The sequence below is a fragment of the Halichoeres trimaculatus genome, unplaced genomic scaffold, assembly GCF_033239565.1.
Source record: "Halichoeres trimaculatus isolate MK-OKI-2021-1 unplaced genomic scaffold, fHalTri1.1 fHalTri1_scaffold_11, whole genome shotgun sequence".
NCBI lineage: Eukaryota > Metazoa > Chordata > Actinopteri > Labriformes > Labridae > Halichoeres > Halichoeres trimaculatus.
This window is the reverse complement of record NW_027437189.1, coordinates 28565036-28581733: the sequence shown is the minus strand read 5'-3', so window position 1 is coordinate 28581733 and position 16698 is coordinate 28565036. Positions and strand designations below refer to the sequence as shown.

The following is a 16698-nucleotide window of genomic DNA, read 5'->3' as shown; positions in this document are numbered from 1 at the left end:
CTTTTCCATTAAAAAGCTTTCCAAAACTGGTACAGAGAAGCTGAACTGTCCTTCCCATGAGTAGTAAACCTTCCCAGGACACGTACATGAAATGGACCACACACGCGCTGTTATGTGAAAGATGACCAGATGTCTAGTCTGAAGAAAAAGAGGTATGTATTCAATCTGTTTTATTGTCTCCATGTTGCATCATTTTCCAGAATGATTCAGTCAGAAGGACAAGGCAGCCTGCACGTGTATGTGTGTGTGTGTAAGAGAGAGGTGTGTTTCCCTTCTGCTCTAAACTCTGGAGGCACACAGACAAACTAGAAACCAAGATCATTCAGCGTAACGCTAAAACAAATCTGACCTGAGCTGACTGCTGCCCCTGCCAAAAGCAAATAAGAGTCTTAAATGCTCCACAATGCAGCACACAGCGGGAGCAGAGAGAGGAACAGGGCAGAGCAAGGCAGCAGAAAAATAACATGAGGGGAGAAAACTGCAAAAAAACAAGGGCACAGGGAGGGAGGGAGAGAGAAGGAGAGCAACAAGTGTTAAATGCTGGCAGTGGAGGAGAAGAAGAAGGGCAGCACAAGGAAATGAGGCAGAGACAGAGCATGTTTAAAGGCAAATTAAGACTTTACTGCTAGCAGGAATTTGATTTAAGAGCAATTTAGGGACCAAAATTGGTCAACAACAACACAAGGAAAGCTGTGTTGCATTAAAGTCTTTCTATATAGTGGACAAAGAATGCAAATAAAACTTCCTCCAGCCACCTGAGGAGAATTAAGAGAGACGACAACAACATGAGAAAATGTGACGCCACAAGACTATTTTTATCCGTCTGCGAAATCCACTCCTAAGTTAGTTTTCAGATCAGAATGGAAGAATGCAATGACTTTGTTTTTATGTTTATCAAAGCATTTCATAGTTATTTTCTGACAGAGATCATACTGTTATCAGGGGGAGTTAGAGCTGCACAATGTGGCCAAAAACCAATAGCTCAATATTTTTTGGCTATATCATGATACACAATCTTGATATTCTGATTTCTCCTCTATATCACTCAATAAATGTTAGATCCAACCCTTTGATGCATAAAATGGCATAAGAATAATGATTCAAGCAGAACTTTTATTAGGTTTTTAAAATTTGCAAGTAGAAAAAAGTTAAGTTTAGCAAAACCTTTTAGTTCCAGTAATTCAATTCATTCAGATTTATTTAACTAGCTGAGTATATTATATAGTATTATATAATTTTGTCAATATCATGAACTAAAGTTGGAGACAATTTGATGTTACTCTAATTTCCATAAATCAGCTACCTTGATATTGTTGGTCACACTAAAAAGGACTATTGTGACTTCTGTCTGTTGCTGTATTTTGGTATTCAGCTGTAAAATAACACCAAACTCCTCTCTGCCGTCATGTTTCGAGCATTGCGCAGCTGAGTGCCGTGACTGAACAGCAAGCTTTGGGGGGGGAGCGAAAGTGAAAGTCAAGAGAAGGTCTATTAGTACCTGATTCAAGAGAATCAGGGATCATACGGACAGTTTCGCAAACCCAAATGAGCCACTAAACTTTAAGAAACAAGTTCCAGGAACCCAGAACCCACGACTGATAAGACCTGAAAGCGACTTTTTTCTCTCTTCTTCTTGTACAAAAATACGTGTGCGCAGGAGCGTTTATCTGGGTGGGCGGGGGAGCTTAGTACTCGCTGTGAGAGGAGCACCAGCAGAGCAGCAGAGAGTGAAACGAGCGAATCACCGAAGAGAATTACGTTCTAATGTCTCAAAACATTTAGGTTGCTGTTTGTTAGGGATGGGTACCGAATTAGGTATTTTTATAGGTACTGACCAAATTCTGTTAAAAGTACCAGGTACCAATTCATATTAAATAAAAGGTACCATGTTTAGGTACCAAAATGCATATTTGTGACTGTGAGGGAGTGGAAGATTAGGTGATTTTCCATGCTGGACATGAACACAGCATTGCAAGGTTATATATGGAAGAATAAATACGTTAAATTGAAAAAATATATATACATGTTTCATTATTAAAGAAAATCATTTTTTTTACCACATAAACACATAAAAAGTACAGAAAATTGGTACCATTAAGCACCAGGTACCAAGCATTGGTACCATATTGTTTCAAATGTGAAAGTTACCCATCCCTACTGTTTGCACTCGATGGTTGCAATATAGTCATTTTATACATCTCACGTGCAAAGACCCACGATGCATCAAGTATGTTCCATATATCGCCCAGCTCTAGGGAGATTAACCACTTTGTGATGATGTTATTAATGATGTTGACTTTAATGTCATCAGCTGTGAATGCAAATAAATATTGGAGGGATTATTGAGACCCACCATTATGTAACCCTCCTGTAAATACTGTACTCACCATAGCTTGTTGAGGACGCACAGAAACAAAAATAATCAATGTGAGCAGATCAGTGAGATTGTTAAAACATGATTTTACTGCTTTTTTCTGACACTGTAAGTGTGTTTCTTGATCGTGCAAAGTGAGGCCTGACACTCCAGAGAGAGACGGGACGTTGGACTCTGTTATAATAATTATACAGGCCACACACACACTCACACACACACAGAAAGAAAGCAAGCCTGACCAACAAACAGGGTGAGTACAGCCAGAAAAGAGAGAAAGAGAAGGACTGTGATTATAATATGAAATGATGTAGAAATAAGAAACAGGAGATTATGGGAGAAATTAAAATCACATCAAGTTAATGCATGCAGGCATTAACCTAATCCCTATACATTTCTGTTTCACTCTCTCTGAGGTAGCTTTTCAATCACAGAGTCATCACTCAGTTTTCTGATCACTACCTGACACTTGCTTCTGGACCACATCAAAGCCATATAATATGAATATCAATTCAAATATAGATCCACTGAAAGCTTTGATGGGAATGTAAAAAGATAAAGAAAACATATCTTCAATCATTTGATGTAGGATTTTGAAAAAGGTGTAAATACAGATGAGAAAAATGCCACAGCTTTGCCAAAAACCACCAAAGATCCAGATACTGCCACAACAACCCAGAACCGTAAAAGTAACACACACAGTGTGAAAATTAAGCCCTAAAACACAACCAAACACCACCAGAGATAAAGGTCCAGAAACGGCAACACAACCAAACACCACAAAACAACCAAGAGCCGTAAAAGTAACAGATACTGCGACAACTCCAAACACTAAAACACAACCAGGAACCATTAGACAACCAGACGCTACAGAAACAATAAAGAGTGAAGCACAACTGAACACCAAGAAGGATCTGACGTGCCCCGTCAAAAGTCTTGTTTTTTTGAAGAGAACTGTGCAAAAGAGACACTTTTATTACTTTTTTGTGACCTATCGAGTGTGCTCTGTGCTGTTCACTGGTGTCACTACCAGTGTAAAAAGTAATAATCAAATAAATAATTTTAGACAACTGTGCAGCTTATATTTCAGATTCTCAAGTTATGTGTAAACATAAGCAAACACATTACGTCTGATAGACTTTCTGGTTCAGGAATTCTTTTATACTGTTTGTCGAAAACATGACATTATAAACAAAGTAGACTGAGACTCAAAGACAAAGCCAAGAAAGCTCCTTGTTTAAAAGATTTGCAGAGAGGATAAAGAAACCAGGCTTCAGGACGCCAATTCCAGGGCTCTCCAAGACCTTTGCAATTCCACTGGGAACTGGTTTTAAGAGCAAATATAAATCCTAAAGCAAACATAAAAGTCTTGCATCCAGCTTGTCTGCAGTGCTACCATAATTATAAACAAAGGGGTAACAACAAAGATGAGAGACTACCACCATTTGTCACACTTTTACACATTTTAGCGGCAGTGGGAGTTTAGAAAAGTGTGTGAAAAATAGGGAGGGAGACACACGCAAGTGGAGTAAATGTCAAAGATAATTTTCTGTCTTTTTAATTCCAAAGTTACAGTTCTGGCGTCGTTACTGGCATCACAGAGTGTTCTGCATAACAGGACATGAAGCCCGGCTATTTTTAGTGAAGCAGACTCCAAACAGAAAGTTTGTTCCTAGCTCCACATTTGTGGGCAGTGTTTGCAGAACAAAAACACCTGTGGGTACATGGTGAAAATGGGATCCCTAATGTGTGTGCTTAAGACTTTTAGATTTTATAGAAAGCTGCGAGCTGGCAGTAAAAACCATGAGAAAGCAGCGGCTTATAGCAGGGAGGGAAGGAGAGACAGAGACAGGAACATGCTTGGTCCTGCACCGTCAGCTCCAGCCTGCTGGTCGACATTTACACTGCATGTGTGCAGTTTGTGAACACGTGTCCAAAAAGATGCAGGCAGGAAGGAGAAATGAGAGAAGGACAGTGAAGCATGAAATTCATGCCAGTGGTGATAAAGAGCATTGACTTTCAGCGCTTCAGAGAGTGTGTGTGTGTGGGCATGCAGCGGGGTGCTCGCTCATCCACATCACATTTGGATGACTAATTGTCCCACAAACAGGATGAGATGGGTGGAGCCTTCTGAGGGGGGCCCGCTGAGTTACAACCAATCCCCCTCCATGGGCTTGTCTCACTCACTCTCTCCGAGCTACAGTAGCATCGGTGAAAAAAAAAGAGAAAATGAGGAATGGAGGGGAAAAAAAGGTTGAGGGGTTAGTAGCTCACGGAGAGCCCCTTACACTGGGCCTCAGACAGAGCGAGCTGAGAAGCTGAATCTCATTTGCCAGTGTTTAATGTTTCTGCCTCACTTCAGGGCAGTTCCCCATAATATCTAAAACTGGTAAAGAGAGACTACTGAACACCATGAAATAATGACTCTATGAAATAATGAAACTATTTGCTTCCTGTGTGTCAGTGTGGGAGATAAAAAGCTTTTCCTGTGTCAGCAAAGGTGTTTCGTCTTTATGTTGTCTGCAGAAACATTAAAATGACGTTTTTGTAGTTTTCCAAAGGATGGCACACCAGGGAGAGCAGGGATTAAAAAATATATAATTGATTTAACAAACAAGAAAGAGAAAAAAAAATACAATGAAAATGAAATGGACTCTCTTTTAGAAAAAAATAAATTTCAATGAAAATAATTAATACTAATCAAAAACAGTAAAACACAGACCCTGTCTCTAAAGAAAAAACGAAACTCCCCAAAAAAAACAACAACAATAAAAACTATAGCCTAAATAAAAGGGAGTTTATACTGTTCCTGAATTTGTTTCCTCCTTTCCCCACAGGACGCTCGCTTCAGCTCTCTCCGTGTGTATGCGCGAGCAGCCCCGTCTTCACCCCAAAGATCGCATATTTGACGGATGCTCACTCCGCTATAAATCCACTAAATCCGCTATAGAACCTATGCACCCTGATGTTAGGAAAGATAGACGTAGTGAGCCATCTTCTCATCCAGCCTCTTTGGTCGAAAGAGAGGAGGAAAACAAACATGCATGCACGTGTCAGTTTATCGAGGCTGGCAAACTTACCGAGGATGTTTTTATTTATCGTTCGGTTAATTGATTTATTGATTATCGTGACAGGCCTACTTGTCATTGTTTAAGTGAACTGATGATTTGAAGACAGAAAGTTTGGTTAGAATAAATCCTTCCTCAACAAATGTGAAAATGTGCAAACAAAATTATATGATTCTCTGGCACCAAAATTAAATCATATTAGTTTGTATTTGATATCTACGTTGTGCCTGTTCTTGCCAGCATTTTGATTATGGGATTAAATACTTGATATTAACATGCAGCTCCAGAGTGATTTCATTCTTTGATTCTTACAGGTTCTTTCAGCGCAAAAACCTTCATTTCCCCCCCTATGGTAAGACATATGTCTCAACATCCTGACCTGAGGACGTCTCTTTGACTTAAGCCTTCCACCACACTGCCTGATGCCCCCTGTTTAAAGAGCTCTGCAGTGGACTCCTTTGATTTTAAGCTCCAGCCACACACAGCGCTGTGCAGATTCTTGTGATGAGGTTGCCCACTGAGATCAGTCTGATTAGCTGCTTATTTCAGAGGTGGAAGCTCACATTTAAAGCGCTTTGTGATATTTTTGTTCTATTGGCCATAATCTGCAGACTACTTTTGACCTGTCAGCTCAGTTTAGCAGACGGGGAGTTTTACAAAGGTGCCGATCAAAACTGCAACAGCTGTTTAAAAGTGTGGCAGAACAGCATGTGATTAAAAAAGGCAGGTACTGACAGACCTAAAGCACCACGATGAAGGTGTCAATGCTGACAGCTAAATTGTTTTAAATATTACTTTGAGAAAAAAAAAAACTGGTCTCAGCTGAACGTTTTAGCCAGCTGGAGCTGAAGCTTTATGACGACTGAAAGAGGGGTCTTAATCTCTGGAGGAGATTATAGCAGGCTGATTATTTTTAATCACTTAAAATTATAAAAGTACAGAAATTAATAATTATTATTTTATTTTTGTTTTTGTTTTGTTTTAAACTTCATGATGTGATTCACCGTTACCCTGACTGCGTGGGTTATTAGCAGACAGACATTAGATCATGCCGAGAACCAAGAAGATGCAAAGACACTGACTTTGTGAATGTGAGACCACTTACTTCTCAGCTGAATGTTTAAAGCAAGGACACACACACATACACGGACACACACACACACACACATCCAGGTTTAATGGGCGGCTGCACTAATGAGGCAGTCATGCTTTGAGTGTGGCAGTAAAACACGTTCACGTTAACTCTCTCACATCGGTCTAATTAAAAGGCTCCAGTTTCAAATCAATGGAAACTCAGACTTCGTCCACAGAAGGCTGTGATGGTTACGGTAGACTTCTGGCTGCTTCTGGAAAGATCTCCAGCCTTTGGTGGTCAGATTCCAAAGCAAAAGTCAATGAGTGAGCTTGAACAAACAGGTGGGCTCAGTTTACTGTGGTGGGGAAGCAATATAGTTTTTCCTTTTATTTCTTTTTTTTTTTACATAAGAATTTACGTCAGCTCCAACTGCTCAAGTTGTTTACGCCAGCATCAGGTCAGACCTCTCATCCCACTTCCACAGCCTGTGAGAAACATCCTTGTTTTCAACTGCAATGAAAGGATAGGATGAGAACATCGGCGTCAGGCACCGGCTGATCGATCCCATTTCTGCTGATTTGAAAAAGCAAATAAATGCCTCAATGTGTCAGCTTCACCACAGTATCACAGGTCCAGCAGACTGACAGACCTTAGTAAACCCCTCGACAGGCTGGTTGATTCAGGATCTCCTCTCAAATATCTGATGCTGTTTTTTTCAAACTACAGCTATGGCAGGTGTCTGTGCTGAAAGTGAATAAACCTTTAGAAAAGTAAAACCTCTGAAGTATTACTGCAGTTTGTTTGCCACAAAAGCCTTTACACCTTGATGACACCCTGTCCTCCTCAACACAGCTGAGCACTAACCTAATAAAAGGCCCTGAAAAAGGTTTTTCTATTGTTAACTGGTGTAATTATACAGTTACTTTGATCCAAGAACATTGAAAAGTTTCTCACACAACTATAAAATGCGATATACATTAAAAACCTTTAGAAGTGGCATTGGCAAAGCACCAACACAGTGTCTCAGCAAACATGAAAGAAATATTTTCACAGCTTTATTTTACAAATAAAGTTAGACACAGGTTATTAGCTGTATGGTTTGAATGTTATGAATGCTCTTGTCAAAAATAAAGTTAATAATCATCTGGTCTGATAAAATGTGTTTGAGCTCTTTACTCTTTCATTTATTTCATCGAAACTGGCAAATGTTTCAGTCACTTGATCCAGATCTGCTGTCTGAGTTTACTGCTGGTGATTTTAGACTCTTATTAAGCAGTTAAGCTTCTCCTTAAGCCCCGCACAGCTCTGCTCAAAAAGTGGGGCCTGTGCTTTATCTTAAGACAGCTTGACAGCTCAAATGGAAGCTGATGAACTTTATGAGAGGCTGGCTGGTCTTAGATTTCTTCCTGAAGAGAGTAACACAGGGTTACATTATCTAGAAAAAAGTGTAAATAGTGTAGGGCTGCAGCTATCGAATATTTTAGTATTGAAGTATTCTACTGAAAATCCCACCGATTAATCGAGTAATCGGATAAGATACATTTTTGTTTAGTTGAAGAGCAGTTATTTTTCAAATGAATTTTTTTCTCTTTAAAAAATTGAATTTTCTGATACAGCATGTCAAAAAGAGCACTTGCTTTGGTAGCTCCAAAATTTGTAAACACACTTTGACACAATTTTTGTGCCTTGTACTTCTCATCAAATGCTGCGGACCCAAATGGCACCCGTTTCGTAGACTGACCCATTAGTCTCCAAACTCCAGAAAAGAAGCTAGATTTGTTGCTAGTTGCTATTTTGTATAAGAGGTAGCTTGAGGGGTCTGAAAAATCTCTTAATATGGCCTCAGCTCTATTTAAAATACCACTCTTTGATCTTTTTTAAAATTAAACGATTACTCGATTACTCGAGTAATTTTTGTAATCGAGTACCTCGAATCGTTCGAGGAATCGTTTCAGCTCTAAAATAGTGTAAGCAGTAAATAAAAATTAAAATATCACTTCTCGTGCACCCAACTCATCACCCATGAGTGTACAAGAAAACTACAGAGTTTCAATAAACATCCCACTCTGTGCTTTTCCAGTCACCATTATAAAGAAAGTCTTACATTACACAATGCTGAAAACCTTCTGACCTGCTGGGAGCTGAACCTCAAACACTGGCAGTGCAAATCGTACACCAAACGACTCTAGACCACCACACACTGCTTGAACCCTCTGATCTCATACGCTTTATAACACTTTTCACCAGCAGTGTCTTTCAGTTGTGAACCTAAGATCCCACATCTCGATAAGTACTTCTCTTATGGCAGGCCCATGACCTCAAAAGGCGAGGTGAGGCGCTATTGACGTTTATCCCGCCAAGCCCTCAGGGCCTCCAGCGAGACCCAATCACACCAGCCACAACACCAGAGCCTCCACTACATCCATGTTGTAGCTACACAATTACCCGTCATGAGGAATCCATTAGCCCCTGTTCACATTTCAGAGGCAGGAGGAGAGGTAGAGGCTGGAGGAATAAAGGAACAATAAAACTGGGTAATCCATTACATGTGAATGTCACAAAGCAAACGTGTCTCTGTTTCTCCTCTGTTTGTCTCATGTGTGCTTTACAGCGCTGATTTAATCTCCAGTCAGCTCATGAAACCTGTAAAATCTGTCACTGCAAACACCTGGTGGGTCCCTCCTGTGGGAATAAAACCTCCACCACACAGGGAACGGTGTGCTTTGTTCCCAGAAAGCTGAAGAGAGAGAGGTTGGTGTGAACATTATGGTTTAGTAGACAAAAGGGAAAATTCAGGAGAAAAGACAACAGAGCTGTGTGAATGACAGGAGAACTGAGAAGTGTGGGGCAGCCATCAGCTCTTCCAACAAAAGATGGAGACAAAAACAAAATAATGGAGGAGCGAGATTATTGCTTCTGTCACTCTGCCCAAAATCTATCTCCACATATCTGCGACAGTGTGAGAGGACACACTCATATCTTCTCTTCAGAGAGGGCATGAGGTTAGAAATCTCTGTCTGACAATAATGAAAGATGACATAATAATATCCACTGCAGACATGAACTCTGTTGTTCTGATGTTCTGATAAAGAGAAGCCATTTCAGTCACAGTCCAGCGTAAAAACTACGAGCTGTCAAGTTCTGATCCGCTGTGCTTTTTCTGCCTCAGCCTGAGTGTGAAATGAGAGTGTGTAAGAGGAGAAATAAACACATCTGGTTGGAATCTACTGAGTGCCGTCTCTGCTTCTGTCTTTATAAACTGCAAAGATCAGTGAAGCAAACATTCAATCCATTTAATGAAATTATTATGTTACAGAATCGCCCCTCACTTACTGCTTTTACCATTTCAATGTGTCCTAGTTTTCATCCTAAATGTGACAGATAGTGTAGGCGTTAACTTCATCAAGTAAAAAGATTCAGATCTTTGTGGCTGATATCAAGTGTTAAAGAAAACCTGAAACAGAAACAGGAGCTAGAAATTACATCATCAGACATTAAAAGCAGATTGAAATGACTGAACCACAGATTCAGTCTCAGAGTAGGTTGTCGTCTAATACAGATTAAACTGGAGCCACTTTCCTAACATTTATCTGAACTTTACAATAACTTTCCCACTCTTTGACAGGGTAACTGCTAAAATCCTGAGGTTGATTTCAATACCTTTTAAGACTTTTTCAATTCCTTTCAAAAAGTTTGAAGACTTTATCGCAACTTTCAGTTGTTGTTGGCATCCACTTTTTAACAGTTGTAGTTTACATTTTTACAGAAATGATGTAAGCTAAAGAGGAATAAAGCTTGAAAGAACAAATGAAACTAAAGGCAGGTTTATCGACACTCCTACAACAAGAAACAGCAGTTATTCAAGGCCAACTTCATGAAGAAAATGAGAAATTATTTAATCTTTTTTAAAATTTAGAACATGTGCCGGAGATAGTGTGATTTGCTTTAATGTTGTATTTAATTTCTCTTTATGAAACTAGAAATGAAGTTAATTTATAGCTGGTGTTTATACCGCTCACAATCCTTATTATTATATTTTATTGTAACTAGAGTCTTTATGTATTTTTTTTATTTTATTATTTTTTCTTTTTGTATTTTTCTACTGACTCCATCGATTTCTGCTGTTAACACAACAATTTTCCAGTTTGGGATCAATAAAGTAACTATTCTTTTCTATTTGATTCTATTTTAGAACTTTATTGGCTAATGTTTAACGTCCCAATCAGGGAACAGTTGCAAGGAGGAAAATAAATATTCATGGATATTTTTTGGGTCAAAGCTTGAATACCTATGAAACATAATACCCCATAAAATCACAATGAAGACCTTTTAATACTTTTTAAGGCCCTTAATTTTCCCAAAATTAATTTATCAACTTTTAATACTTTTTAAGACCCCGTGGACACCCTGTTTGATTCCAGAGCCAAATCAGCACCATTGTCTGTTGAATATAAAAGAAAAGTCATCGACTGACATCGACATGTCCATAAACAATCAAGCAAGCATGGTCACTGACATCAGAGGCACCCATTAGGCTGAACCTTCGCTTGGCTTTACTGTGATCTATAGCTCATTATGAGCTGTCCTCAAACCCTGCAGCTAATGTTAAAGGACAGGCACAGGAACCACTCATCAATATTACAGTGCTTATTGTTATACTATGAACGTTTTTTAAAACCTACCATACTGTTTAACCTACATGGCAGTAAATACAACACCTCAGGACTGCTTGTTTTATGCATTTTGTGATCATTTCCTTCTTTTTAGACTGATAGTCCTACAAAAAAGCATTTTTTATGGACCATGACTGTAACTTTATTTATTTTACTGTCTATTAGCTATGTGAGCTTGTATCCACACATGGTAAGAAAGCTGGTAAAGCAAACTCCCTTTTTTGAGCAAAATCACAAACTTCTCAACATAACACTTTGTGGTTTCAATAGTCAACAACTCTAAGCTGTATAACTGCATCACAGTGCTACACAAATAATTCATTGGAGTCCCTGAGAGGACTTTTTGTGTTTCCTGTGGATTCTGGTGACCCCTTCAGACAAAATCAGCTGCGTTTTTAAATCACCCTGAGCACCATTACTTCACTGCCAACACTAAACTTTACTATACCAAGTCATAAACATGGTTCTTCCAGTTAAGGACTGCACATAAACTCTGCTTTCTTCACCGAAAATCCAACCTGAACATAGTCACAAAGATTCAGTAAAACACATCATCCAGTCTTGTTGCTGATGATCTCATTTTACTATGTAGGTCATGAGGAGGCAACATTTAAAGATTATAAATTTTAACTATTTTGAATAAGTCAAAAACTCCTCAAAATGCCTTTAATCAGATGTGTCTATTTTGGATAAAATTACTTAAATTTGCTGTTCTGCTTCAAAAGAGTCAGCCATAGATGAGCCAGCTTTTATGTATCTGTTCACAAGACCTTAAATTGTCACAATCATACGTCTAAGCTTTGTATATTGTCTGCTCCTGTGATCACTTTTAACATATGAAGATACAGACATTCAAAGTCAGAGTCGCCTCACAAACAGTGTTTCTGTGTCTTAATGAGACACCACAGCACAAACTTTAACAGCAGAGCGGGAGCAGCTAACTTTAAACTCAATGAACTCACTCAATTCACTGGAGACAATAAACTCACTGCAGCCATGTTTGAGAGAGCATGGACCCGTATGTGAAAACTGTGATTACGTTCACATGCTCTCATATGCACACATGCATTCCATACAGGCAGGAATAAGCTTACATTTCAAAATAGTGTGCAGCACCTAGAGGCCTCCTTGCATCTGTTATCATTTTACAACCTGCCAGTAACTCAGCAGAGTGCAAACCTCCTGAGCACAATGTGCTCCACTAAAGTCCTCATTACAAAGAGGGATCTATTGTGCCCCACTGAGGTAATAGGTGGGTGGGAAGAACCCTCAGATGAAGGTTTCAACACAGTAAAGTGACTAAGTGACTGCTCCTTTCATGAAAAAACCTCTGAGCATCGAGCCTCTCAGTTTGATAGAAGTGTTAAGTGTAAGTTAACTCCATGGGTTCAGTGCACGATGTCTGAGCTGAGAAACAGAAGCGTATATTACTACAGTCATGATACTGTGCTCCCTCTCAGATAGAGGGTTTTGGCAGAGCAGTGGTGGGAGGTAAGTGGTCAGTGAATCATGTTATTGCAGGGTGTAGCTTGGTGTGTTTACTCACAACACAGGAGAGCAGCAGCCCAGTAAAAGCACAATGTGCCAAAGCAAGCAAACGTACAAATAGTGAAACCAAACCGCAATGTAGAAAAATAAAACACAGCATGTTCTTCAATAAATAAAACATTAACTTTCTTATCTTGTGGTCGCCTTTGCACCAGATCTACTGAACACACCACAATGATGTTTCATCATCTTCAGAAAATGGAGACAGGAACTGCTCCAGGTATTTTAGCTTTTTTTGTACATAAAATTAAAAAAATAAAAATGCAGAATTAAATAATTGAGGACAGTTTACACCTCACGTATTTTCATTCTCAATCCTCCTCAGCTGCTGCAGCTCTGAATATAATCATTAAAGTATTATTTCTAAGTGAAGCAAGACTGATGGTTTATTTTAAACCATGGTGGACTTCAAAGTGAAAACCACGGCTGAGAATTCCCTTAATGACAGACGATGACCACAGAGAAATTATATCTGAGACCAAGAATTACATATCAAAACAAATCCTATAACCACAACCTAGTCATGTGTTCTGTATCAGGAGCAAAAAAACCTACCTCAACACTCAGTGTTACACAGTGATAATTTGATAATCGCTGCTGTGCGATGATACACACGTGGGACATAATGAGTAACAGAATCAATAAAATAACTCTTCAAGACATTTCCTATGGCCAGCTTTACAAAATGGAAACACAAGATGAAAACCCAAGCACTGCCATCACTGTCTAAAAATACAAGCTCTGTAATATCTGCAAATTTTCACTCTATTTGCAGAGTCTCCCAGGACTAAGCTCCACTTGAGGACTATATCATCAGACCTAATGCTGAAAGTGTCTTATAATAACAGATTAGAACTACGCCAGAGAACGTGCTTTGAATAAGTGTCATTATCAGAAGCTCAAGAGACTGTTACATCATTTTAAATCACACTTGCTGGATGTGTTACACATTTTTTAAACCTCAAACACCCAGAAAATATTCCTTTAACTTAGTCTGGCATCCGTTTACTACGTTATTTTAAAATTACTTTGCATTGTCTCTCCTTAAATAAACTTAACCTAACTACAGAAAGTGATTAAAGTCTATCCACCCTGGTCCATTTTCCTCCACTTAGCTTCATGCTGTTCTGTCCCTTTGTCTTCCCCGCCAGCAGCCTCCTGAGACTGACAACCTCCAGGACGGAAAGCATGCAAGACTAGCACGATTCAACAACCACATCTGCCTATCAGTTTACAAAGGCAGCCATACGTACGTGTTATTTCATTGCTTCGTAAATGCCTCCATTTCGTCTTATTTTCCTATCGGCGTTTCTGGATTTGCAGGGATTTGCGCACTATCCCTGCTGCAGCCAGGCAGGCACACACATGTGGAATGTGGAGGGAAGCACCCGCCTTTAACAATAACACTATGCACAAAACAGAACCGAGCGTAGAAGTTGTGCTGAAATGCGAAATCAATCTGCAATGTGAAATGCCATGTGGCCTCAGCGCTGCACGTAAAAAACGCGCTGCAGTGAGGAAACAAAGAGGAGAGCTGCAAGATTTTTGCAGCTACTAGCAAACAACATCACATGCTAACCAAAGTGGAGCGATTTGTCATATAGGAACGAGTCTAAAGTGGATTTTCTCTTACCTGATGTGGCATATCAACCTTCACTTTGTGCAGTAGCAGAGGGGGGCCCAAAATGTTGGAGCCAGGGCGCCAGGGTTTCGGAGCCAGTGGAGTTGAAGGCGGTTTGTTAACAATTTCCCCACGCCGAAAAACTTTTCCACCGTATAAAATAAAACTGTCAAGAGAAAAGAAAGGAGGAGTGATGAGGCAGGGCTATCTAACGGTCAGTCTTTGGGGGGCTGGGATGTGGGAAACGTTAGAACCCCGATGACGTCCAGTTATTTCTCGCATGGACACTGTTGCGCCAAATGTCATTCAATAAATCCAGCAATTCAGTGATTGTCTTGCTCAAGAGGGAGCAAACACCATCGTTAACACAACTTGAAACCTTGGGTAAATCACTCTGACACCCTATTGAAATTCGGCACTGAAGTTAGTAAACATAAATGTAATTCCAAGCCTATAACTAAACGAAACTTTCCAGCTTCACAAATTTCCCACTACCAGGGGCGCGTCCGGACTCCGGTGTTGACCCAAGAAAGGGTGCCATTAAGTTTATGCGCAAATACACCTATTATGTAGCATTTTAACACCATTAAACATACCTACTGTCATAATCAAGCATTAAATACATTTAATATTCCAGTGTATGTTTTTCACTTGAAAAAAATAAATAAATAACACAGCAGAGTGGCAACATCAAATTCCCAAGCTGTATTCCTAAGGAATGAGCAAGAGGATGGATATCAAAAATACAGACTTAAAAGTAAATGGAAAAAACATTTTAATCAAACTTTTGTTATCAAATACTTATAATTGGACAAGGTTTTGGATGATTGCTGAAAACACTGCGTGGATCCCCTCTTTCTAATACACCTATCCTACACATATATTGTGATTTCTACAGAGTATAAAGGTTCTGGCAGCCTGCCTTAAACTGTACAAGTGGTTGTTTACAACATAAAATCCTCCTCTGATGAGTATAAATCTTATATTGACTTGTGATTTTGGGTTAGCATCATCAGGTTTCAAGAGGGGCCATGCCACCCCGGGCCACCTCTTGGACGCGCTTGTGATTACTGAGAAAGGCGCTTGTTTGATGTTGGGGTTAGTGCCGAATCAAAGAGTGCTGCAGACTCATGTGTGATAGATTTTAAACCATGTAATTACACTTAGAAATCTGACAACATATCGATCTAAGTGGATTATGACTTTTCCAAAGGGGGTTCCGCCGTCCCCGTGCTCCATACACAAGCGGACCGACCGTTAACGGAGCTCGGATACTGCCTTACAAAATCGCCAGCGTACACGTTAAGCTACGAGCGGTTTCAACTCGAACATTTATGCATACACCATTGTTACACCAGCAGAGTGGTGGAGAATGGCTTCTGTGTGCTACAATGACGGTAACGATAAGCCCAGGCATTGTTTGTGTCAGCGGCATGTCAAAATATTTCAGCCCGCTAGAGAGCAATAACAACAGCCACGGTAACGGCAGCACACTTTGCTGGCCTGGACAGCGTGTGTGCCACACGGCCTGAAAGCACTTCTCAGCAAAATGACATGAAAAAGAGTCAAACTACTACGATAATACAGTGTTGCGACACCTTTCGCCATACTCCCAGGAGTACAAGTGGAGTAAAATAACTTACATTAGTCCATGCGAAGAGCAACGTAAGCACACACTCTGTTAGTCCAGTTCTTTAGATCTGTATCAACATAGATGGACTGCACTACTCTGTAGTCCCGCCCCCGCGGTTTACCAGTCAGACATATCTATACATATATATAATCCCAACCCCTGGCCAATCACAGCTCTTCACTCTGGAAAATGGTCCACTCTCATTGGTTGAGCTTCTTGTCAGTCTCGTATTAAGCTTCAGCTGTCTCCTCACCATATAGGGGTGTGTCGTGACGTTGAAGTCGGTCAAATAAACATTTTTAAAGAATAAAAGTAAACTTAAAAAAATAAATAGACCTAAATTAATTGATGTCGTAATATAAAAATTATAATGGCTGTATCATAACATGCATTTTCCCTGCGTATTACACCTTTGCTGGTATGGTAACCACTCCCAATCATATCAGATTTAGTAAATATTCTCAAAATAATTTCAATGACCAAGTAACACAACAATTAATTTGGTTTTGCATCCATTTTTGCTGTATTTTTTTCGGTAATGGGCTATGGAGGAAATATGGCCACTTTTTACAGCTTCTTTTACTTTATTTATTCTTTTAATAGAATAGACCAGAAGAGGTTAAGAAAAATACTATTTAACTATTGGGGTAAATTTTGTTGCTACAGCAACTACTGTAGATGTAAGAAGACAATCTGCAAAATGCAATAA

The 16698-nt window shown here is 39.6% G+C and overlaps 1 protein-coding gene across 1 annotated transcript in view; it reads right to left on the bottom strand.

The window, feature by feature from the left end:
• LOC141798958 (vitamin D3 receptor A) overlaps positions 1–16096 on the bottom strand; it is a 102497-nt gene extending 86401 nt beyond the window's left edge. The window contains exons 1-2 of the mRNA XM_074680940.1: positions 16000–16096; positions 14369–14522 (exon numbers count right to left, since the gene is read on the bottom strand). The gene's annotated coding sequence lies outside the window, so the exon portion shown is untranslated. The remainder of the gene's footprint in view (positions 1–14368; positions 14523–15999) is intronic.
• Between the last annotated feature and the right edge of the window lie 602 nt (positions 16097–16698).